The sequence below is a fragment of the Protopterus annectens genome, chromosome 7.part0 (genome assembly GCF_019279795.1).
Source record: "Protopterus annectens isolate FY-2018-M chromosome 7.part0, PAN1.0, whole genome shotgun sequence".
NCBI classification, from domain to species: domain Eukaryota; kingdom Metazoa; phylum Chordata; order Ceratodontiformes; family Protopteridae; genus Protopterus; species Protopterus annectens.
This window is the reverse complement of record NC_056739.1, coordinates 503,996,316-504,023,779: the sequence shown is the minus strand read 5'-3', so window position 1 is coordinate 504,023,779 and position 27,464 is coordinate 503,996,316.

Below are 27,464 nucleotides of genomic sequence, written 5' to 3'. Positions count from 1 at the left end.
CTGTATACATAAGGCAGTTGTAACATTGCCTCAAGTTTCCCAGATTCACCAGCTGGACTGGAGAGTAAACTCGAAACTGACCTTTGGACATGCCTGAATAATATAGGGAACTACTTATTGACTGATCCGAAATAACCAATCGGGAGCAAGTGTTTTGAAGGAGTATAAGAGGATGCAGTGCTTTAGTCTGTGTTTACCTATGAAATTACTTATACGAGCAAGTGCAGGGCTTTAGAATGAAAATATAGTGCTTAATTTGAGATTTAGAGCAGTTCTAAGGGAAAAAGTGAAGAGTAGACTTTGTGGAGCTGGGAATAGTTTAAGCTTGTTTAAGTAGCGCTGCCCGACGCTGCTCTGTGCACAAGACTGCTCTAAAAGAGGGTTGCAGGGTTTTAAGAGAAAGAGATCAAGAAGTTTAGAATTGACCCAAAATGGCCAATAAAACTACATCTTCTAGGCAGTAACCACTCCTAGGGACAGGCAGGCTGTTCAGTGTTAACCACTGCCACTGGTGAACACAGAGACTTCCTTTTAGTCCAAGCAAGCACTGGTCTCCAAGAAACTTACAAACAGTTCAGAACAGCAAATCTGTAACTGAACTTTCTTAAATTTAAGAAAGTGGGAAAAAAGCAAGATTTATTTATTTATTTTTTTTTCTTTTTTGTTTTAGTTTAAAGGTAGCAGAGATACACAAGTAGCAAAATAATCACAACAGTGCAATAAATGACCCCACACTTGAGTGCTACACCAAAGTCAGGTAAAATGCAGTTTTAAGAAAACAAAAATGATTTTAAATTAAGTGCAATGCAGGAAATGCAGTAAACAGGCTCTAGATGTGTTCTAAATACTGTTTCTAATACAGATATAAACTTTAGCAAGCTGGAAAATGCCAAAAAGTAGGCGGCAAAGCAGTAATTCTTAACAAAAAAGCAGAAGAAAATACTTAAAATCTCAAAAGTGGCGCCTTTCCCCTCTCAGCATTTTCTCCCCTTGGTAGGTGCTTCGGCAACAACTAACAAGCCTAGAAAGATGCCAAAACCACGAGGCAGCATGGTTTTAAGAGATAGAGATCAAGGAGTTTAGAATTGGCCCAAAATGGTCAAGAAAACTACAGCTTCTAGGCAGTAACCACTGCTACAGGGACAGGCAGGCTATTCAGTGTTAACCACTGCCACTGGCGAACACAGAGACTTCCCTTTAGTCCAAGCAAGCACTGGCCTCCAAGAAACTTACAAACAGTTCAGAACAGGAAATCTGTAAATGAACTTTCTTAAATTTCAGAAAGTGGGAAAAAAGCAAAATTTGAACTCAATTATTTAGCTGGATAAACATGAGGTCATAGCAAACACAATAACTTTCCTTGCTTCAAACTTTCACAGCACATTTGATATTGCTGGCAAATAAAAGTGGTAAAAAATGTGCAGTTTTATTTTCTTTGGCAAATAGGAAATCTGTTTTACTTCATATTATATTACTTTGCTGTTATTTGATGCATAAAGACATGATCCTCTCTATCTGTGCAGTGTCCCTTTTAAACTAAAATAAAGTTAGTGCCTTTTAATTTAGTTTGGCTGGAATTCTGATGAGACAGAGAAATGGGAGAGGGAGATTACAGGTACAAAAGAGTCATTAGGTAAACGTCTGTAATGCAATTACTTTCATCTCATATACATGCAGTTTTTGTGATTAAAAAAAAACAGAATTCTCAAAATGTTGTGACAGTCAAGTCACTGTTGCTGAATAAGTTACAAATCAGTACATAAACACATTCATTTCAATCTAGATTCCTTTTTGTTTGTTTCACTAGCTTGTTATGCTGTTAAATGCTCTAATTAAATTATCCATTACAGGAGCTTTCTGGAATGTTAAAATATAACCACTCACTTCCAAAAGTATTCCTAATAATTCTACCCTTCATATTATCAATGAAGTTACTGCAAATTGCAAAATAAAATGCCGAACTAACATATTACTAAAAAATAAGTGAAATAACTGAAAGTTTAGTTTTACTTACTTATTAAAATGTATAGTGGTAGTGTATCCATGTTTGTGTTCAGCAGTGGATGGAAATCATGTGAACATATTCTGCATATTGCTTTAAACATCCTTTTCTTGTATGATATAACCCACGAAAAATGTTTAACTTCCTGAGGAAGTATTTTTTTTTCACAACAGTAGCCTGCAAATTGTACTGTTGTGAAAAAAAAATACTTCCTCAGGAAGTTATATATTTTTCTTGGGTTATATCATACCGGTGGTGGTGCTCCGGTAACGTTGTCGCCTCACAGTAAAACACTGACCGGTTCGACTCTCAATCTACTGTATTAAAAAAGCTAGATTCCATGCTCTGAAAGGTCCCTGTCAATCATGTGTATTACATCAGATTACCTCATGTTTATTAATAACTAGGTCCTTTCAGCCAAGGGAATCTAGCCTGTATTAAATGAGAAGGCTAAATTCTATTACTGTAAAGAATGTCCTCTTCCCCATTAGAATTTAGCCTACTCATATAACACAGGCTAGATTCCCATGGCTGAAAGGCCCCAGGTCCCTTCAACCAAGGGAATCTAGCCTGCTCACAGCAACAAGGCTAGAATGTATTGCTGCAAAGACGGTCCTTTTCCCCACTAGAATCTAGCCATCTCACTATGAGCAGGCTAGATTCCCTTGGCTGAAAGGACTAGGTCCCTTCAGCCAAGGGAATCTAGCCACAACCCTCAGATAGAGTGTCTTCTGCTTGGAGACATGCGTGAATGGGCTAGTAAAGTAAATGCTTTATGCAGTGCATACTGTCCTGACTGTTCATCTCTTGCCAGGCTGTTGACCGGATTTTACAAAAATGTTCTTCGCTTGCTTTTTTGGCTGCTGCTCATGGTTTTGCTCATGACTCATAAACTTCATGTTTTCCAGATTCAAACCACTATGAGGTTTAAAAATATGTTTCGACTTTTGAAGTTTCATCTTTGCTTAATACCAAAAAGTGTGTGCTCTTTAGTAAGAAAATGTGGTGCAGTATTTTAGAGAACAGTCACTGCATGTGATGGTGGTCAGTGCTTCACTGTTGAGTCAACTGTTAGAATATTCAAGAGTTCTGGAGGCTTTTCTTTTAAGCAGTTAAAATAATGGCGGTATCAGAGGAGATTTACTAATGTTACTGTCAACGAGATACATGTGCCATCACTGTAGTCTGTTTTACACATTTAAAGTTTGAAATACTTTACAATGATCCATGACTTGGTTTCTTAACTATTTCAGATTTTGTATTCTGGACATAGCTAATGTAATTATTGTAGCTTCCTTGTAATTTTTGGAACTATACCAAATTATATGTATATAATTAACCTTGTTCTGTTTGATAAAGCATGTTAAAAAAAATAGTTGAAGATGTGGAATAAAGACAGAAACTGAATGAATGCCATAAAAGTATAAATTCTTAGTGCAAAAAGGCAGACAGAATATAGTCCATATCCCCACATTCATGAAAGTGAGTTTTATATATTTAATTTTTGGGTGAATGCAGTGCAAAGATGATAAGAAACCTACTCCTTTGAGACCATAGTAGTGCCAGAAACATGAAAACATACCCTCCATATTCTTGTATAAGGTAGCATCAACATGACTGTGGGTAATCATGTCACACTAGCAAACACAGTCACACACATTGTAATTCAAATTCATATTATGATCCAAATTATTCAACTTGCACCTCCCCATATCATGTAAGTATATAGAACCTGTGGTATGTTCCATTGGGTCCAGATATGTAATTTATTATTAAAGCTTTGTCACAGAATATCTGTTCTGTACTATTTCTGAACTGGTTCTTACACAAACAGCATTGAATGCACATGCACACAAATTGTACGATACATGTGCATACCTGGCAGCATTCTTGATATGATATGGCATACTGCAACATTTGGACGAACCTTGCATTTGCCTGGTGGTGCTAGAAAGGTAAAGGTAATGACAGGATGTCATAATACAGTGCAGATATTAAACTGCAGCATCTATTGGGGCAGCTCATGTACTAAAGCAGCATTGCCTGGGAAATTCCTTCATTGTTTCACAAGAAATTATTATCTTGTCTGTATGTCAAAGTCCAGTGAAACAAAGTCAGCAGGACCATGTAGTTACAAAAATATGCACACTAAATGTAGCTAGAATGAGAGTATAGTTTTGTGACCCCCATGAACATGCAGTTTTGAATGCACTGTGAATGATGTCTTAAATGCAGTCAACTTAAAAGCCTTAAAGATTCTTGTAGCCTAAGTCTCACAAATAGTACTTTGGTGGTGCAAATGTTTGACTAATATTAGTTTATACAATGCAGACAGCAGTGTAACTATGGGGTGTACCTGTCAGTGGGATGCTACAGCTGGTATAGGCTGTTTACTGTTGTTATAGGAAAACAAAGCAGTGCAAAGAGCAATGAAAAGCATAAAAATTGGCTTCATGTCGAAGGTTCATTGGTATTAAAGGCGAAAGGTTAGGAGTGATGGAAAGACTGGCATAGTGAGGTAGAGGAGAGAGGCTGATGAGGACGAACAATGAAGAGAATGGCTGGGAAAGGAAGAAGAAGTAGTTACAACTGGGTAAAGTTGTAGAAAGTAGTTCCAAGTAAGAATAGTTAAAATAAGAGGGTCAATTAGAGGTCTGCAGTGAACCAGCTTCAAGTGAACATTTATACTGGTCTCCTGTGGAAGGCTGCAAAATATCTTCATATGTCTCCTGGCTAATTGTTTCCTGATCCACTGGTTTCCCTTAATTTGGATATTCATTGCTGTATCCTGTTGTGTTTTCTGAATTAGATTTTTTACACTGAATCTTTCACTTCACAGGTACTCCATAACCTCAGTTTCTATTTCTTTAACTTCTCTATTACTAATCTCCTTTTCTACTTTCCTCTTTGTCTTATTTTTTGTATTGTAAAGTTTTCCATGTCCGGATTCCTTTGCCTGTGTTTCTCTTCAAATATCTTTGATATTGCTCTTTTTGTATTGATTGGGTTTGCTTTCTTCTTTGCATAGATATTACACCATATTAAATCTCTCTTCCTTTCCCATGTCCATATTTCTTCAGATGTCTCTTGATCTTCCTCCTTCTCACTTTGGGAACTCACTCCATCATGCTGTGATGTAACCCATGTTAGACATTCTATACTAAATCATTCACTTCACAGGCACTCCATAACTTCAGCTTCTATTTTTTTTAACTTCTACTTTATTAATCTTCTTTTCTACATTCCCTCATTTTTTTTTGTGAAATTTTCCATATCTGGAAGCGGTTGCCTGCATTTCTCTTCAAGTATCTTTGGGCTGCAATATTGATTAATTTGGCTTTCACCTTTGCATAGATATTGCACCATATCAAATTTCTCTTTATTTCCGATGTCCATATTTTTTGTATGCTTTTCAAAAATCTCTAGGTTTTGTTGTTTATATTTTTGCAGTTTCTCAGATGCTTCTTTTTCCAAACAGATCAAAGTTTCTTGTTCTATAACTGTTTTTCACAAATCTGTTGTACTAATGAATACACATTTTTATTTCAAGCTTCTGACAGTTTTTCTAGTGGAGTATTCTTTTTCTCTAATTTCTCTCTCAATCATTTTGTATATCTTTTGTCAGGAAATTCGGGGCTTTCAATTCTTGGCTGGAGTGCCTTCTGTGCAGAATCTGCATGTCCTCCCTGAGGTCATGTGGGTTTTCTCTGGGTGCTCCGGTTTCCTCCCACATCCCAAAGACATGCTGTAGGTGAAGTAGACACACTAAATTGGCTGTAAGTGTGAGTGTGTGCCTTCTCTGGAAATTTGGGCGCCAAGCTGTCAAAGCGCCACCATAAAACTCCACTGCCAATCGTTCTGCAGACCATTGTTCCGCTGTGGTGACCCCTAACCAGGATAAGCCAAAAGAAGAAGTTGCATAATAGCAACAATACATAATTTCTTTCTTATCCTAAATAGTCCACTTTATCGCCTTTATGGCTCTTCTTTGGCCTATCAGTTTTTGTGATTTTTGTGGACTGCTACTTCCTTCTACAACAAGGGGACATCCTCCCTCTGAGCCTGGCCCCATTGTAGGAATGTTTCCTTATTTTGAGGAATCTACACTGCCGTTTTTTTTTTTTTTTTTCCAGTCCTGGCACCATATCTCCCAACTGTACTGAAATACTCGTATTTTACAGAGTTTTGGGGTCCAAATAATGGGGTGCCATGATTCCCGAGTGGCACCCCTTCATTTTTACTTTTTTCCCAGCTGTTTTTATTTTTTAATTTTTTTTCCATTTGTTGAGCTGACATCACATGCGCAATGATGTCAGCACCATCGGGGCTACCAACCTGTTGGAATTGAGCTCAAAGGCTCAGTGCACATATTTACGGCTGATACGCGTTTCCGCTGGATCTGCGAGTGGGAAACATTTTTCAAATGGATCTGCAAGCACTTGCAAGCAGCGTTCTCTTTGTTTTTTTAATTGAAATGTATCTTGGCAAAGTCATTCTGCAGAGGATGTGTAGATCTAGCACTTAACACTTGCAAGTGGCATTCTTTTTTGGGAAGTCCTGGGTACTGCAGAGCACAGGATTCTGGCTAAAGTAAGAAACATGCTATTTTGTTTTATTTATTGTGTGTGTACTTGCATATAAAGTTTTAAATCTTTCTTGATATGGTTACTGCACAATTGAAAAAAAGATTTTTTTTTAGCCATTGTCCAGTATATTGATAAATAACATTGGAACATACATAAATTGCATAACTATGGAGATTCTATATCTATATACTTAAAGCGAGTGTACAGAGAAGCAAACCTCCAACTCCCTCCATTCTTTCTCTGTGAGCTATTATCTCCAACTCCCTCCACACTATCTCTGTGCTATTATAAACATGTATTGTGATTAATAATCAGTGTCCCCTTAGAGCTGTGCCCTTTGGAATGTGAAGCAAAGGTATTTTGAGAGAAGTAAAGAAATGATACACTGCAAAGTTCTATTTTGCTAAAAACATACTCTTGCCATCTGTACTCTTACTATAGTATGCATTCATTTAACATATCACTCGCGGAACTGTAAAAAAGTATTGCCTCACAAAAAATCTCAACAAAAATTTTCATTCAGCTTCATTACAACACAAGCATCAGAACAGGCTAATATAATTGCCATCTGTCTGACCTATCTGCTGAACTCTTTTCAGTCAAGTATGAAACTTTTTTTCTCATTTTAATGATACATAAAATACAGTAGAAATGCTTTTGCCTGCAAATAATGTAGCATTGTCTACAGGTATGAAATGCACCTCTATAGGAATCCCCGGAATGTATTTCCATTAAAAAATGGAGAGACATAAGCATCATTATACTTCGAACCATTTATATGAATTTGTAACTGAAGTGCTAGGGCAGGCACAGCAAATTGTATTTTATTATTAGATATTTAAAGTACAGACTCACTGATTCCTTCATTCCATGAATGAGGTGGGGAGGTTGGCCTAATGTTTAAGGTGTTTGCCTTCCAAATACAAAGTGCAAGGTTTCAGTCTCACAAGGGGTAACTGGATAGGCTTAAAATGCCCTGCAAGGGCAGTTAGCCTAGTATTAATCTATCTATAAAAGAGGAGTATAAAACAGATGACCCAAAAATTATTGCCCTTTCTCTCTGGTACCTTATTTATAATTATTGTGATTACAGGTTTTTGCACATTTTTAGTTTTATGTATGTCAAATAAATTGTTAAAATCAGACTGTAAAAATCATTAGGCTTTTCAAAATGACAGTCAATAACACAGGAAGCTCAAGTTCAAAACGTTTTACTAGTGTACACCAGGAGGCAAAAAACTATACAAAACAAGTATAGAGTTTTGACTGGCTCTATACAGGAAATAACTTTGTTTATATAGCATTTACAATCAGCTTTTGCCCACCTTACTGACGTGGTCAGTCACAGGGCATTTACATCACTATAGTCCACAATATTCCATTCATAAGAAGGTGCTGAGGTAATGCTTTTTAAATGTTTTCCCATGAGAATAACACAGCCTTGCAAGGCACCTGGTCAATTACAATGTCTTTCTGTAAATGTTGATCTTTCAAGGTTCCAGGCCTGTTCTAATACAATAGTCAGTTCATTTCTTAATACGTTCCTTTGTCTCTCTGGTAAGCAGCTGTACTCTATCTTCGATAGAGCTCACAAGGCCATCCTCCTCAGTGGAAGGAAGAAAGATATACATGCATACATATTTATTTCTCTCTAACCCAGCAGATAATAATTGCTGAAAGACATAAGTCTGCTGAGCTGGCTACTGCCAGGGTCAGAGTTCAATCACACTGCAGCTAAGCTTCAAGCAATTACATGCAAGATCATTTCTACTGCCATATTGTTAAATAGAATTAAATGCATTACATATTATACTGTTTCTAAACTAGCACTACATATATGTTTAAGTACATATTTTTCTAACATTCTCCCTCCTTTTAATGCTTTTTATTCTATTCAGAAACATAAACAACATTATTTCATTCCCTAGCCTCTTTCTCTCTGGAACTTTCAACTAGGCAAGTCATTTGTTTTATATTTCAGAAAGAATTTCATTTGGTATTAACAGATTCAACTCCAGGTCTTGATACATAGTCTCGGTTACAGATACATCAACAAAGTCCCTAACTAATCTTTTCATACAAGGTATCCTGCAACAGACACATGCTCCCAATATGAGCAAAACAACACAAATGGCTATCAAAATATTCATTAGGATTGAACCCCACCCACCAAATAGATTCTGGAAAAAGTTCGTCAGTGGGTTTGGGCCTGGTTCCGTCATTGCTGATACTTGCTGAATTACCTCTAGGTGGTCGTTGATCTCGTGCTTATTATCGTATATACGCACAGCATTCTTCTTTGATAAGCACGCACGTACCACCTCTTGCCGCTAGGGTGAAGTCAAGAGACATTCGATTTTGTAGTACAACAGTTCTCATTGCATTCAGTTCATCAGTCAGAAGTTCGAGAGCAGAAAAAGTCGCATTGCTTATTACTTCGAGAAGTTTTGACAATTTCCTCAGTTCCCAGATTGATTTGACTGCTCCATAGGCTGGGATTATTCCAGCCCAGGATATAACACTGTCACTCAAGTCCATATGAGTCAATTTTTCTTTATCTTTTACGGATGAATGATCTTTCCAACCAGCTTCGATTTTACCCACTGGATTAGTAGGTTTCTCGACTGAGTTCCCAGTTCTTCGAGCTATATCTCTTACATTTCGTATCTTACCCAGAGGCAATTCTGCAGTATGTCTTATGGCTGGAACCAGATAACCCAAAAAACAACTGCCGGACCAATTCTCAGGTAACCATTTATATGCTTTTTTTCCCACAAACAAAATAACAATTTTCTACTTTAGTACTGATGCGGGTTAACTCTGAATGAAACATTTTCCTGTCTATAACAGACAACTGTTTATACAATTCAGGATTTTTCTGCACATCTTTCAACGCTGTTTTCATTAAGCTTAAATACGAATCATAATTCGTGCTACAACTAGTACTCTGATCTTTGGCTTTTATATAACATTTGTAAGACACAGTTATGTTACAATTACTCCAACCAACTTGGAGTGTATCATTTTTATAAAAACAAACAATTCCTTTTTGTGTAACAGGTAAGTACAGTGTCACTTTGTCCTGTGATCTCACAGAACCTGTATCAAAAAGTAGATTTTCCCAAGTCTCATTTATCCCCAAGGGGACAGCAGACATCAAAAGTCCTCCATATGCTGTAGGTATGGCAGTACAAACCCAGCTATTTGAAATGTTCATAGTCTCTACATACACACGCTTCATGGCTAGGTATGTGTTAAAGTTTGGATGCCAATCTGTGGCCAGTCCATCACGTTTCCTTATTTTTATCTGTGTAGTTATATGCAGGAAAAATCCCAGCAAAAGAAAAGTCACCACGAACATGGTTAATAAGTGTATGATCAGTAGGACAGTAAACCAATGTCTTTGGGGTTGCTTTGTACTTTTATACACTCTGCCCCTGGTCATTCTGTCTCTGTGGTATATCAGCTACAAAATGTTTATCAAGCTGAAAATTCTTTAGCGGCTTGCAATGGGTCAGGTGAACCCAGGACGACCTCTCTGCAACCTTTACTGCAGTAGGCGTTGCCAACAGTAGCTGGTACGGACCTTCCCACTTTAGACTCGTCCAGTTTTTCCTCTTGATAACTTTCAACCACACCCAGGATCCTGGAGTTACCACTGCGTCCGGCTTCGTTTGTTCTTTATCTGAAAAAGAGTTTAACTGCAAAACAGTCTTATTGGTTAACAATTTTTTCATGTAACTGGCTAATGAGCCATCAACCTCCAGCTCTGCAGGCATGAGAGCTTTCCACTGTGGCACATAATATGCCCTTCCAAATACTACTTCAAAGGGGGTCAAACCCTTTACATTTGGAACTGTTCTCATGCTCAGCAATGCTAAAGGTAAACAGCAAATCCAATTCTTCTGAGTCTCACTCATCAACTTCCTTAACTTATTTTTCAAAATCCCATTGTACCTCTCCACCAGTCCTGCTGACTGTGGGTGGTAAGCGCAATGATTCTTCAAGGAAATCCTGAAGAATCTCCCAAGTTGCTGAATTGTCTGGTTGACAAAATGTGTTCCATTGTCACTATAGATTCTTTCCGGTATGCCAAATCTAGGAATTATTTCCTTTACTAGGGCCTTTGCCACTGTTGCTGCATCTGGATTCCTGGTTGGAAAAGCTTCTACCCATTTTGAAAACATATCTATGATCACTAAACAGTATTTCTTTCCTTCACATTTATTCAGCTCTATAAAGTCCATACAAATAGTATGGAATGGATATGGTGGTGAAGGGAAACTCCTTTGCTTCGGTTTGAATGCTCCCTGTGCATGATGTTTACTGCAAATATGACACGCTGCACAAAATTTTTGTGTGTAGTTCGTAAATCCGTATGTTTGGAATATTCTGTTAACTAACTGTACCATCCCCCCTGTTGAGACATGGCTCTGCCCATGGCTCAACAAAGCCGCATATCTAAATAAATTAGACGGTAATATTGGCTTTTTCTCTTTGGAGATGTACAGTCCGTCTTCAAGGATTGCTCCTCGTCTTACCCACTTCTGTTTTTCTGCTTTCATAGTTAATGTTTGCATTGTTTTTAACATTTCTAAATCTAAAATCTCAGAGGGTTGTAATTCCTCATTCAAAAGAAAGTTTCTGAGTCTGAGGCTGCTTGTTTAGCAGCTGCATCAGCTCGCATTACCTTTCAAATCTTATCCTGTTGCTTTGTATGAGCTGCACATTTACAAATAGCTACTTTAGTAGGTAACTGAATGGAATCTAATAAATTCAAGATTAATTGCGCATGATTAATCGGTTTACCAGTGGATGTTATCATTCTCCTATTCTTCCACTGCTGCAAAAACATGCACTGTAGAAAGCATGCTGACTATCAGTATATATGTTCACACATCTGTCTTTCGCTAGAGTGCAAGCACGTGTTAAAGCTATCAATTCTGCTGCTTGAGCAGACAAGTTATGCTGCAGGGGTTGGGCTTCTACAATCTCAACATCAGTAACTACTGCATAACCTACTAGATTCTTTCCTGTAGGACCCTTCCTACATGATCCGTCCACATAAAATGTCACCTCTGCATCATCTAAGGGTATATCAGTAAGATCTTGTCTGGGTAAAGTTATTTGCTCCATTTCCTGTAGGCAACTGTGTGGTGTGCCATCCACAGGAGTCGGAAGTAACGTTGACGGATTTAATGTTGTACAACGTTCAATCACCATATGAGGTTGACTCAGCAGTATGGTCATACAAGAAAGATGTCTAGCAGGGGACAAGAATGCAATTTTCTCTTGCAGCAAAATTATCGCAACTGCATGAGGCACTCTCAAAGTGAGAGGGTGGAACAATACCATTGAGGCCGAAGCCTGTACTGCCATGGCAGCTGCAACAACTGCCTGTACACAATGTGGCAATGACCGTGCCACTGGGTCCAACTGCGATGAGTAGTAAGCTATGGGGCGTTGCTTACTTCCATGCTGTTGCATCAAGACTGACGTCATATATCCCCGCCTACAATCTACAGTCTGAAAAAATCTCTTATGATAATTCGGGAGTCCTAAAACTGAAGATGAAGCTATCAATCGTTTTAGCCTGCAGAAAGCTGTTTCTGCTACTGGAGTCCAATGTAGTATATCTTGTGCTGCCATTGGTGTTTTAAATATTAAATCAGCCAATGGAGCCGATTCCAAAGCATAGTTTGGTATCCAGCTTCGACAAAAGTTAGTCGTCCCCAGGAAGGACATCATTTCCTTCTTGGTAGTTGGCTTGGGTGCTTGTAAAATTGCTGCCTTCCTATCTTCATCTAATGTTCTACCCTCCTTGGATACCACATATCCCAGGTACTTGACCCGTGTTCTCCAAAGTTGCAATTTATGCTTGTTTACTTTATGTCCCTGTTCTGCTAAAAATTTCAATAAAGCTATTGCATCTTCCCTACATTGCTGCTGGGTAGGGGCCGCAAGCAGGATGTCATCCACATAAAGTATAACTTGACTGCCCCCGGGTGGAGTAAACCCCGCCAGGTTGCTAGCCATCTCCTGTGTAAATATTGTTGGACTTTCACAGTATCCCTGCGGTAGTCGAGTATAGGTGTATCTGTTACCCTGAAATGTAAAAGCAAACCAATACTGACTATCTGGATGTATAGGTATTGAAAAGAAAGCATTGCTTATATCTACCACGGTAAAATACTTCTGTTGTGGCTTTAAATCATTCAATAAAGTGTGTGGGTATTATTGCATCATTTACAGCCTGTAAATCCTGTACAATCCGCCATTCCCCGTTTGCTTTTCTAACAGGAAATAGAGGGGTATTACATGGTGAATCTAAAGATTCTACCAGTACTCCTTTCTTAAGTAATGCCGCTATTATAGGCTTGATTCCCTGCTCTGCATCCTTTCTCAAAGGGTATTGTTTCTTTTGCAGTCTAAATGCTGACTTCAGTGTAATGGTTACTGGACCTGCTGTCCGAATAAGCCCTACATCTGATTTCCCTGTTGACCAAAGAGTGCTTGGTATATCACACAAGGCTTTTTCTTCTTCTTCTAACAAGAACACCAATCAGCTGCTCTCACTCTGCTGTAAGTGTACAGCTGGACGTGCTTGCGTTAGCCAATTTAATTTTTGCTTCTGTATTCCCTGTTCTGACAATTCCAAGTCGGTTTGCCTTTCCCATCTTGTTACTTTTTCACCCAAGTCCACCCATCTGGCATTTTTATGTTTGGTTAAACTGACATGCGGTAGCCAGTTGGACTTATATAATTCCATGAAGTCCTGAGGTAATGAACAACTCACCACACTGTTACCCTCAGTATCCCAGTACAAGGTTCGTAACACTAGTCTATTGGCAGGATTTCTGAACAATTTTTGCTCATATTCCTTATCAGGCCCTGGTGTGCTACAATAGTACAGAGTACAATGTAACAAATGCTGCTGATCAATGTGAAGGGAGGGTACCTTACTGATGGCTACGTTATTCAGTTCCTCGGTTACTGCCCCTGGACCAGTCGTGACTAGGTCCTGGCTGTACCAATAATAGGTTTCACCCTCCGATCGCACCACAAAAGTATCCATTTGCCTTTGTGCTTCCATACCCTTCATGGTAGGAACTACTGCTATGTCGAAGAGCTGCATAAGGTCTCTCCCCAGTAAATTTACTGGACATTTTGCAGAAAGTACTATTTTACTTCTCTGGGTCATACCTGAAACAGGGTCAGTTATTGCTATATCATGGGAAAGTGGTTCCCTGTATAGCTGCCCATTTGCTACTTTCACTAATATGTAGTCAGGTGATTCAGAGTGTTCCGGTAACTTTGAAGGGTGTATCAAAGTTCGTGATGCTCCTGAATCACACAAAAATCTCACTTCCCTCCCCTCCACCAGAAGTGTAACTTCCGGTTTTGTGTCCGCCAAATAGAGCTCCAAGCTCAACAAGGCTAAATCTAAAACTTCGCTTTACTCATTTCCTACATCTGTTTGCACTTCCATTATTCCTTCTACTATGTTTACATTTTCTCCCTGCCCATTAGTCTCTCCTGATGACTGTTGAACGTTGTGACTGTCATATAGTCAATCCTCATCACTTTTATCCTTCCCTTCCGTAGACGTTTTTTTATTCAACCTGCAATCCCTTGCTAAATGTCCCTTCTTCCCGCACTTGAAGCACTCACCTTTTCTCTTTCTTTCCTCAAAAACCTCTGAGTCTCTGTCAGAGCGTTTATTGCCCTGAGTGTTTCTCTTACCCTTTTTACCCGACTGTACTACAAAGACTTCTGCTCCGTCTTCAGCTGTGAAGACCTGCGTCTTCTTTTTCTTCTTACTGTTAAAATGCCTTTCAGCATGCCTAGCATACTCCAGTAAGGCTTGTAGCCTACTCGTTCGATGATCTATCATATGCTTTGTAATAAAGCTACTGATAGGGGCAATGCAACCTTTCAAAAATGCATTTTTCAATTGTTGTTCATATGAACTATCATTTTTCTGATTTTCAGGAATAGGCATACCACTATGGTTATTGAAACATTCTAATAATCTACCATAGTACCCATCTACAGTTTCATTATCTTGTTGTATGCACTGATTAATACAGGTCCAATCTGCTCTAGGTTTCCATTTTTCAGTAATTCGGTCCGTAAGACCCTTCAACCTAGTGTCTAATTCTGCGTCACTATGTAGGATTGGTTTAAGTTGCGCGTCACGAGCACTCCAGACGCCACAAACCATGTGCCAGTCTGGACCTATAATTTGTCTAATCACCTTCTCTACTTCTTCCCCATTTAAGTGGTAACTCAATCGCATACCTTGTAAATCTTGTATAAACTTTTCATGATTAATTTTTGGATGGGGAATTCCCTCTGTAGCTTTCCGGATATCTTCCGGTGTCCATGGTCTATACACTAAGAGGGTTGGGTCCTGGCCTTCCTGTCCTGCCTGAGGGTTCGGTACTTCAATTAATGGACAGATTTCCTCACTCTCTTCTAGTGAATCTCTTCTTAGTTGAGTGTCCCTAAGTGTTTTACGTGTTCGGGATCTAGTTTCAATAGGTTCTCTTACAAATGGTTGTTTTAATACCCCTGTTGCCTCAGGATAACGTGGGGGGGGGGACCAGCCTGTCCTCCCGCTTCATATCCTGGATAAAGTATCGGAGGGGGTGGAGGGGGAGGGGCCGTCGCTACTACTGTATTATTATCTTCTTTATCTAAGAATAATGCTTTCGCATTTTTAGTCTTTTGTTCCCTTCGGTTCACTTCCTCAATCCACCTATGTGCTTGAGGAATACCCAACTGTCGCTGTTTCTTCGCCTGACCTTCTGCGTCAGATTTCAACTGTTTCAAAAGTTTCACGAATGAAATTTTGTCTAATTTACCATCAAATTCATATTTATTAACCCATTTTGCAAAATATCTCACATTATCTGCTCTCTGCAATTGCATATACTTCGCATCATCCGTCAAAGGCGGATCTCGCGATCTCTTAGTGCACTGATTTCCCATGTCTTAAAAAGACTGTTACGTAACCCTTCTCTCGTACCACGTGGTATCTTCTTCCCTGTATCCACAGTAGTGTCTAGAATGACTGTTTTTTCCCTGATCTATGACCAAATATACAGTACTTCAATTCGTTCTCGACCTGCTATCACAAATCTTAACAACAGTACACTGTAACCTGGTCCCTGATCTAAAACAAAGACAAAGAGGGAAACTCTCCTTACCTGAGCCTCCCGTTTATGACTGCACGTTTTCTTCTTGGGATCCAGTTTTCCGCTTTTCAGCCACAGATCAGAAAGTGGACAGCCTCTTTACACACAACAATTCAGTCGGAGGTCTTTTCACTCAAGAAGAACCATTTTGGCAACTTCTCCTGCGCAGATTTATTACTACCCATGCACTCTGACCTGTAGCTTACCAAGGGAATTCCGGCTAAGAAGGACCAAAATGTCAAATAAATTGTTAAAATCAGACTGTAAAAATCATTAGGCTTTTCAAAATGACAGTCAATAACACAGGAAGCTCAAGTTCAAAACGTTTTACTAGTGTACACCAGGAGGCAAAAAACTATACAAAACAAGTATAGAGTTTTGACTGGCTCTATACAGGAAATAACTTTGTTTATATAGCATTTACAATCAGCTTTTGCCCACCTTACTGATGTGGTCAGTCACAGGGCATTTACATCACTATAGTCCACAATATTCCATTCATAAGAAGGTGCTGAGGTAATGCTTTTTAAAAGTTTTCCCATGAGAATAACACAGCCTTGCAAGGCACCTGGTCAATTACAATGTCTTTCTGTAAATGTTGCTCTTTCAAGGTTCCAGACCTGTTCGAATACAATAGTCAGTTAATTTCTTAATACGTTCCTTTGTCTCTCTGGTAAGCACCTGTACTCTATCTTCGATAGAGCTCACAAGGCCATCCTCCTCAGTGGAAGGAAGAAAGATATACATGCATACATATTTATTTCTCTCTAACCCAGCAGATAATAATTGCTGAAAGACATAAGTCTGCTGAGCTGGCTACTGCCAGGGTCAGAGTTCAATCACACTGCAGCTAAGCTTCAAGCAATTACATGCAAGATCATTTCTACTGCCATATTGTTAAATAGAATTAAATGCATTACATATTATACTGTTTCTAAACTAGCACTACATATATGTTTAAGTACATATTTTTCTAACAATGTAATAGTTGCAACACAATTTGTCCTCATTAAGTAACTGTTGCTGAAAATCTGGTTGACGTAAAGCTGTTTATTGTACTGCATGCAGTTGTTCAATGTTAGCTTGATGCTGGCATTGTCAGTAATTTTTATTTATTTAGTCAGTCTGACATGTTTAAGTCATGGATATTTTTTGTAATCTGATGCAGAAAAACACTGGTATGATTAACTATTTGCACACTGCTATTTTGAATGAAGGCACTATTAACTACTTTTTGTTTAATTTTTTGGATTATGATTAGATAACAGTTGCAATGTTGAATTTAAATTCTCTCTCTCTCCATATATATATATATATATATATATATATATATATATATAAATATATATATATATATATGTGTGTGTGTGTGTGTGTGTATATAAATATAAAACACAATTTATTTTAAGCACTGCATAACTTTAGTACTTTTTTATTTTACAAGTATTGGTTTATTCTCTTTCATGTTCCAGTTTATTAAGTGCAGCTGATTCATTGCCCATGGCATATAAACAATCGATTACAAGACAGTTTTAGTAGTGCCATGTTTTTAATTACAAAAACTTCTCCAGGAGACATTTTACGGGAGGTGGTAGCTTCTAGGTCTGATATACTTTTATTGACTGCAGTAGCAGTGATAGGATTTAGAACACATTCTTCTGGTATCTTTTCACAAAACTTGTTGCAAGTAGAGGTAATGTTCATATTTTCAGTTATGTTTTACATCATCATGGTCTTTGAAATAATTACAAAGAATGAATTATTTTGTGCTCTGCAGTATAAATTAGTCTGTAGATTAATGTCCATATTAGTTTGTTTACTTGTAATTGCGATGTTATTCATGTGATGAAATACAGTCACTTTATTTATTGGCAGTTTAAGTTTCTTGCCAGTGGCACAGTATGAGACCATGCAAATAGCTTTAAGACAATACCCTAAAAGTTTACTGTCTGCCATGTCAAGTGAATGTAAACTCAGCTTTACTTTCCTCAGCTATTAGATTGGTGAAAAGGCATTTATCAAGTCCAGGATCAAATGATACAGTTTAACAACTGAGGGTAATTTTTTTATGATTGCGTTGATATTGTCGTGCAATGTTGCTCCATCCCTCATAGTCCAGTCATTTGTTACAATTGATCAGTCTTTTTTAAAGGCATAGAAACACTGAGTAGACTCACAACAGGTTTAGGTTTGTGCGTCTGCAACAATTTTCACATTGCTTTTGATGTTCTGGCATGCCCTGCAGGCATCTGATTTTGTTGAACATTTACAGTTGTCTTTAGTAGAGAACTATAAACTAATTTACACTTAGCTTTACTTTGAAGTACAGTTTTGACTGCATTGTTAGAACAGAGCTGCTTTGAAGGCCCTAGTGTGGATTTTTGGGTTCTCCCTTTTAAAATATCTTTGTCTAACAGAACTATTACAGCTGTGACAGACATTGGTTGAAGTGGCAGGATCTGTTGATTTTATGCATTTAATGATCTGCTTCAAGAGCGCACAGACAACACACTCAGCCCAGGGTCTGGATTTCTCTATATCTGTCTCCTTCCAGCTCCCCAATAAGACTCTTCACTGGTACAGCTGGAGGGTTAGGTTCTCAGCTGAGTGTAGAAGCCAAGTCCTCCAGCATTCTCTCTGTAAACCCAGTGCTTCGTGCTCCTGCCCTGAGTAGCTGACACACACACACACACACACACACACACACACACACACACACACACACACACACACACACACACACACACACACACACACAGACACACCCACACAGACACACATACACTGAGAGATTTAATTTACGTGCACACACACACATACACACACACACACACACACACACACACACACACACACACACACACACGCACACACACACACGCACACATGCACACACGCACACACACACACACACACACACACACACACACACACCTGGGAAAGGCTGGCACAGTTTTACTAGCTATGCCACCTTCTGCCCAGACTATAAGGTAGTTATCAACACCACTCAAATACTCCCCAAACAGCTACTCTAAAGCCCTTAAATAAGGGTGTCCAATTATACTGTGTAATATTAATACTAATAGAAATGGTAATAGTTCACCAAGATGGCTAGGCCTTCTGGAGTGCTCACACAGTGACACCAAATAAATATAAGTTCTCTCAATGGTTAGATACTTTCTACAAGGACCAGTCACAATAACATTTTAAATATATTTAATAAATAATAAAAGAACAGAAAGTATTGAACTTATAGCTACAATAAACCACAGAATTCAAATCACAGAAAATATTGAAATTAACATTGATGGACAGACTGATACAAAGAAAAACACTCTCTGAACTAAGCTTCAATATATTCCTGACTGAATCTAAAATAATTACTGTTCCCTAGTTAGGTTACATACTACCGCAAGGCAAGATGCTGTGGGTAAGGGTCTGTCTAGTGAGGCTTCCCAAACAGAATACCCAATGCTCTGAGATTTCTATTTTTAATATGTAAAATATAATTTCCAAGATGGCTGGCAGAATGACCTCATCTGGTCACCTGAATCTAGGTTTTCACAGTATTCCCCTTTGAAGCTGAGACAGAAATTTGGCACAGACAGCCACAATACACATCATAATGATTATGGCAGTGCCTGGGGCCTCCCCTCTTTTCACTGAGCTAATGGACAAAGGCTCTTTCCCAGACCCAGCATCTCTGGTCTTATTCAGTGCTGCATGAAGGAAAAAAACAAATGAAGAAAAAAACAACAGGGCTACAACAACCTATTAGCATGAATTTATAAAAAAACACAAGTACTCATTGTGGTAGTCCTGTTGTTTTTTTCTTAATTTGGTTTGCTTTTTTCCAGCTTGGGCTTTTGTGTGCTAGCTGGCCTTTTGTTACACTATTCAGTGCTGTGGGTGCCTTTTATAATGGTTTAACAGCTCATTTAGATTTCCCTTACTTTTCTTAAAGTTACCCTTTGCTGTCCCAGTGTCCTCTATTAAACATATACTTTAATTCAGTTGCAATAATACATGTACATTTCTTTTTATTTCAGCATGGTGCACTGTTAATACATTTTAAGACAAGCAATCCTCACAAATACATTTTCAGCAAAAGCATCTGTACAAATCAGTCTGATATACAAATGGCATACAGTTCTAATACATTTGTAACACAAACATCTCATATAAATCAGTTTGATATTCTCAGCACATATCATTCTTTACAACACTCCAGCTGGCTATGCTGGCACTTGCCCATAGCATCACATCCCCCTCTCGAAGACTCAAGCTAGTTTTTCAAGTGACCCTTGAGAAACATGGCTTGAGAGAAATAAGTGTATCTGGGAATACATTACTCCATTCACTGTCATGAGAGTCCATCTGTGTTGGCATTGTTGACTCTACTATGGTAATGTACTGTCATGTGATATGCCTGCAATCCTAAACTCCACCATAATAGCTTGTCATTTTGATAGCTGGCTCAATGTAGCCATGTTAAAGGATCGTGGTCTGTAACTACAGTGATTTCCCTTCCATACAGATAAGGCTGAAGCTTCTGCAGTGCCCATACTATGGATAGACATTCCTTTTCTACAGCTGTATAACAAATGGCTGAGATATACTACTGTTTGCTCTTCTCCTTCTGAGGAAACCTGGCTAAGTACCTGCACAACAAATTATTTGCTGTAATCTGGATTGCAACTCCTTTAACTTCTGGAATGCCTGCTCACATGCTGGGACACAAATTACCTTAACTGGCCTGTTTTTCCTTGCCAGGTCTGTGAGGGGAGCAGCTATGGTATTATAATTGGGGGCAAACTTTCTACAGTACCCCACTGTCCCTAAGAAGGTCCTCACCTGCTTTTTAGTAACAGGGGCAGCCCATGCCTGAATGGCTTCCACTTTGGCAGGATCTGGCCTGATCTTACCACTCCCTACTCTGTGTCCCAGGTAGGAGACCTCTGCCATATCCACCTGACACTTACTGGACTTCATAGTCAACTCTGCCTCTGCAGTCTGCCCAGGACCTCCCTGACATGATGAAGGTGCTCTTACCAGGAATGGTTGTAGATGGCAATATCATCCAGGTAAACAAGGTCATAATCTCATGCTCCTGCTAGGGTATAATCTACCAGCCTCTGGAAAGTCACTGGAGCATTTTTCATTCCAAAAGGAATCTTCGTTAACTAATACAAGCCAAAAGCAGTCACATAGGCTGATCTCTCTCTCTCTCTAGCTGGTATGCTGAAAGGGAACAAGCAACACAGCAGAATGAAATAAACGCTGAATAAAAATAAATGAAAAGTGCTTTCATCTCCAAAAATATAAGACTTCTTCAGATAAATTAATAACAAACAATGGTATTTAAACAGGAGGTCACATGATACTTTTTTGCCAAAATATTAAAAGTAACAACCCCACAAAAAAGTATATTAGTAAAGAACGTAAATAAAAAAACAAATTCATGTAAATAGAGAAAAGTCACACCAACAGTATGAAAAGCAATAACAAAAATAAACAAGTGTAAAAATATAAATACAAATATCACCTATAATAAGCTTTTAATTTCAATAAAGGGGAAATGGAAACTGTCCCATTGATGCCAAGCAAACACCCTGCTTTCAGACGGATTTGCCAGGCAAGCTCTCTTTTTTTCTAATTTTAACCCCCAAGGGTCACCTCTGAAACTTTTACTCACTTGTTCAACTATAAAAAACTTAAAAGAATGAGATGAAAATGCCTTTACATGATTAGCAAGAGCATTACCCATACTACCATTCTTGATATCACGCAAATGTTCATATATTCTCATCTTAAACTGTCTCTCAGTCTTTCCCATATAAAAGTGTGTACAAGACTGACAGACTGCTATGTAAACAACACCCAATAATAAACAATTAAACTTGCCCTGTATTCTGATGGTAATTCCATTAACCGTAAAAACATCTCTCACCAGGATGTTTTTACAATAACTATATCCTACACATCTATACATCCTCTTAACATCAGAATCAGTAAAACTAACATTATTGAATTCAAAGAATGACTTAAAACTTAAACCTTTTTTGTAAACCACAATGGGAAGATCCCCAATCCTTAATAACTTTCAGAACTTTCCATCACTACATATCAATTCTTACATAAAATAGATCTTGTAAAATCACTATCACAGGAATAGGTGGCAATAAAACTATTGCCAAACTAACAACCTGGCATTTGAGGAGTTACAGCATTCTGTTGGAAATTTAACATTATTTGTCCAACAGTTGTCACAAAGGATTTAATGCATTTCAGCCCAGGAGAATAACCAAGCAGTTCAGAAAAAGCAGGCAGTGGATGTTTATCCTATTTTTCAACCAACTAAATCCAGGGAAGTTAATAATGTGAATGTTGGTCTGGCTGTTCCTGTTTTTAATGGGCGGTCTACTTCTAGCTCTAATTCCGGTAAGTGTTCCATTCCTAATTTTAGAAAATGGTTAGAGAAAGGTCCTGTATTAACTCATTCACTCCAATGGAGCTTAAGAAGTTTGCACTGTATCTCCCAATGGGAGGAGTCTAATCCTTTTGACAGAATTAAATTATATCCTCACATTTCAAACCAATGTTCATATCTCTGGAGCCATAGTGGTTATGAAAGAAGTATGAATGGCACTCTTTAGCACAAACTATTTTTATAGTGTTAGTATTCCTTAGGTTCTGGGTCTTAAACCACATTTTATACATTACAGTTAACACAGTCCCCCTGATTTACTAATCTCCCATGCAGGACTAGTCTAGTCCTGCATGGACGCACCCATTTAGGAGCAGGACAGCAGCATGCCGTGCATATTAATGAAGGCATGCTGCCCGAGCTCCCAGGCTTACATGGGGCATGTACCAGAGCAGGGGGCGTGTCTGAGAGCAAAGCTCTCAGAATAAGCATGCTCTTGCAATGTAGAAAAGCAGAAAGTGTTAAGAGATGAGAGAGATCACTCATAGGTGTACGCATATCCCCCAACAGTTCCCCATGTGTACAACAGCAACAGTACTGAAAAAGTAAATAAAGAAACCCTGTTATTTTTTTTTGTAAAACACTGATTAAAGCTAACTGTTGGTGCGTGGGCATGCCCATTGCTCAGCTATGGTTAAAGCAGCTTAAAAGGCTGAAGAGGATAACAAGGAAGATTTATGCAAATGAAGCAGCACAGTAATAGTGCAGTGGGCAGAGCATCCGCCTAACAAGCACGCATTCCTGGTTTGAGTCTCACTGCAGCACATTCCATTTTCCATGTGAAATCTGTATATGAACATTGTTATGCTGTATAACCTACTAAATAACATTTAAATGTGAACTGGAGTTCTGCATTAAATGCACATGTGAAGTGTCAGTGTCTTAATGAATAAAGCACTAGTAATCAGGTGTAAGCACAAATAAGCAGTAGTAAGCATAGATAAGCACTAGTAAGTATGTTAAGTGTTTTTGCATGGGGGTTAGCATTGCCTACACAGATTAAGCAAAGTAGAAGCTGAGTATAAGAAACTGCACTGGGTGGTTAGCATTGCTTAGCTCTACGCAAAACTGCGCACACCCACTTGCAACTGCACAAAAGTGCCTTAATCACTCTGTATCCAATGGCCAGTATTCTGCCCAGCAACAAAACAAACATCTCTGCAAGGCCCAAACCCAGGACCCTGCACACCATACACAAAGTAATTTACCACTAAGCCATGGCAGATATACATAACCCTGTTGTTTTCACAAACATTTCATCAAGCACAATCAGTAAACAGTATAGGAAATGTAGTAATATCATACCACACAACCTCTTAATGCACGAATTCTGAACAAAGTATGCCAAAATGTGAGTACACATAGGGATATATGTCAAATACTGCTGGAATACACTTAAAACATTGCTAGTTACACAGTTATATGTACTAGAACACATATATTGAAGGAGATGAAGTCTGAAACACAAAAGTGTCGGCACAAGTGATTGACTTCAATCCTGAGATCATCCATTTCAATTGCCAAGAAAATGAGGTACAGGCCAAAAATATAAGCCGAACATGCATGGACATATGGACAGATATATATCTGTAAATGTAGGCAGATAGACAGCTACATGTGTATATATATATATATATATATATATATATATATATATATATATATAGATATATAATATATACACACACACACACACACACACACACACACACACATATATATATATATATGACTCACAAATAATCATATAACATCAATTGTACATAGATAGATAAATATGTTCATATATATATATATATATATATATATATATATATATATATATATATATATATATATATATGTGTGTATGTAGGGTTTCACATATATAATTATGTAGATACACACACACACACACACACACACACACACACACACACACACACACACACACACACACACACACATATATATATATATATATATATATATATATATATATATATATATATATATATATATATATTTAACAAAAGACAACCATTGTGCTGCCAGTATCCTACAACCACGCCAACTGTAGTGAAAAAAATGTTTTAATAAAACACACAAAGCCACAAATCCACAAACAGTACTCCTAGGTCAAGCGCTTTCGTCAATAGACTTCATCAGATGGTTGTAGGATATTGGCTGCAGAGTGGTTTTCTTTTGTTACTTGTGCTTTGCGCCACTCTCTCACACAAATTTATATATATATATATATATATATATATATATATATATATATATATATATATATATAAATGCATATAGCATTTCCACATAGCCCTAACGTATATGCTGTGCAATCCAATGTCCAGCACATGCAGGTCTTGACTTCAGGACCCTTCATAACACAGCTACAATGCTTTAACAGTAATCCAATTCACCTGTAAATGTCAGGGCAATATCTGTAACATATTATGCAGAAAATCCATTCTACCATAGGGAATGTACAACGTGGAAGGGGTACACATTACAATGGTACAGATATGCACACACAACTATACATTGACAAATATGTTCAGCTCTATATATATATATATATATATATATATATATATATATATATATATATATATATATAATATATGAGATAGATATAGGTACATACACATATATACAGCCAAAAGGTATTAGTAGCCATACATATGTAGAAGTAGTGTGGAAGTACTGGGTGCAAAGTATATCTCTCAGTCACAAGCCCTGTAACTGGTACATGTGACATGTATAGTGTGGCAACCATTCCCACAAATGGGAATACTCACATTAAACATATACCTACTCACAATTCAAAGGACATGACACAACACACAGGTATGCAAACACAGAAAACCTTTATTTGTGTACTATACAATAATGTATGCCATTACTTACAGCACATACATTTCAAAATATTTAATCAGTGATTAATGCAAGGCCCACACAAAACAGTAGATGCAAGCAATGTGGTTATACAACATACTATGCTGTCCAGGCCAAGGCCTTCAATTATTACAACAGTAGACAAAGGATTTGCCTTTAAGATAAGTAACAATCAACAATTACAGATGTAGTTCAGCAGCCTCCAATTACACCCTGTAGTCAAGCCTTAGGGGAAAATGTATTAGTTGTGGTAATGTCAATGTATCTGTCAAATGTATGAACCCTGACCAACATAATTTGTAGGAGTCCATGATATGACTGGGATGATAGCAGGAATGCTAACAGTAGATAATGATAGGCCATTACCCAACAACCCCTAACTGTATCACAGCAGGACAAAGCCTGCCATATATGTGGAGGGCAGAGGCAGGAACACAGGGGCATACTTGCAATATTGCTCTTACACACCCTGGAAATTGCTGGTGTTACAGGATTTATTGCAACATACCCTTATGCAGGAATAAGAAATCAGAAACACAAATGGATGTAGACATGTAATGATAGCATGCAACAGACAGATTGCCAGTGATATATCTAGGATAAGACCTGTGTGGTGCACAGACAAAACCAAACAGACAATCCACTGGCCATCATGTGGATAGGCCCACAGTTGAAAGCTATGCAGACAGACTGCATTCTATCCTAAACTACTATGTACATGCAAACACTGCAAGACCAGCAATATACAATGCACATAACAATACTACTCACTTTGTCTGTAGGTCTGGAAACTCATACAAAAGTGTAGTTGGCCTGTGTCTGCAAGTCCTGCTGTAAGATGTATTGCAACCTGCTGTTTGTAACACTGCTGCCCGCATACAGAAAGGATGTCCTCCATACAGGAAAGGTTAAGGGACAACACCCACGTGAGTCAGTATTTTATAGTACTGGGTTGCCATGACAGTGGTTATCTGAAGTACTACACACCAGGCTGCATGCAGTTAGCAACTGTTGCACACTGATTGGTGCACAGCTCATCACCTGATCATGTGCATTACTTACAAAAACCATGCTGCAATCCACTCAAACCAGCTCAATCAATCTAGTGGAGAGACAGAGAGAGAGAGACAGAGACAGAGACAGAAACAGAGACAGAGACACCCACACAGAAAAAAAAAAGCAAAGAACACAAAGGTGTCACAGCTGTCAGAAAAAAAACAGGTTTGTAAAACATAAATGTATGTAACTAAATGTAGTATGTGGTATAAAATAATAGGATATATGATGTGGAATGATTTATATGTGCATCTGCAGTTGTCCCTGTAATGATGTTCTGTTGAACAACTGCTCTGGGCAATACTGTCTGTCCCTGTAGGCAATGGGACATACCTGCCAACTGTGCAGATCAGCAATGAATGACAAAGATGTAAGCCATAATATCTGTGTTTGGTATGTTAGTGTGGGCAATAGTTGGTGGTGGATATACTGCTGTTATGATAGACACATGGGTGTCAGAGCACACCACTTGCAGAACAGTCGTGTTAATGTGTAATGTAGCATGCACAAATGCCATAGATGTATAATAAGCTTACCAGCAATCTCTCACTATATATACCACCCTAATGTTAGTCTGTGTTCACATGTGACACCTGTCTGTGTTGCAGCAAGGCAGAACAGTGCAGCTGTGAATGAAAGACAGTTACAGAATGTGGACCAGATGTCTGTATGCACCCCACATATAGATAAATATTTGTGTGATATATAATGAGACATGTATGTGTACAGATACACAGACACTCATATAGATATAGGTATATAAACAACCCACAAGATATATCTACACATATATGCATGTATATATATAAATATATATATATATATATATATATATATATATATATATTTAGTGGCACTGACAATGGTATGCAGTTGAAATAGTTTGTAACAGGCCAGCAAAGATAGTGTCCCCACAGAGAACATGGCTACAAACACATAGCACAAAGCGTGGTACAAACACATAGCACAAAGCTTGGTACAATACAACATATGTCCCAATGGTAGGTAAGCTGCTGACATAGCAACTGCATTCTTTGAATGGTTTGTTGTAGCTGATATGGCAGAGAGAGACAGATATATGCATTAAAAACTATGGTAACCCTGCTGCATGAGTTGCTTAGACCTGTTTCCATCTTTATGTCTTCCAGGAAGATGGCCCACACCCAGTTGCCAGCTTTCAGTGCTGCCAAAACAGATGTCATCCTATAACACATGGTACAACACTACAAACTGCTGTTTGGCCAGACAGCCCA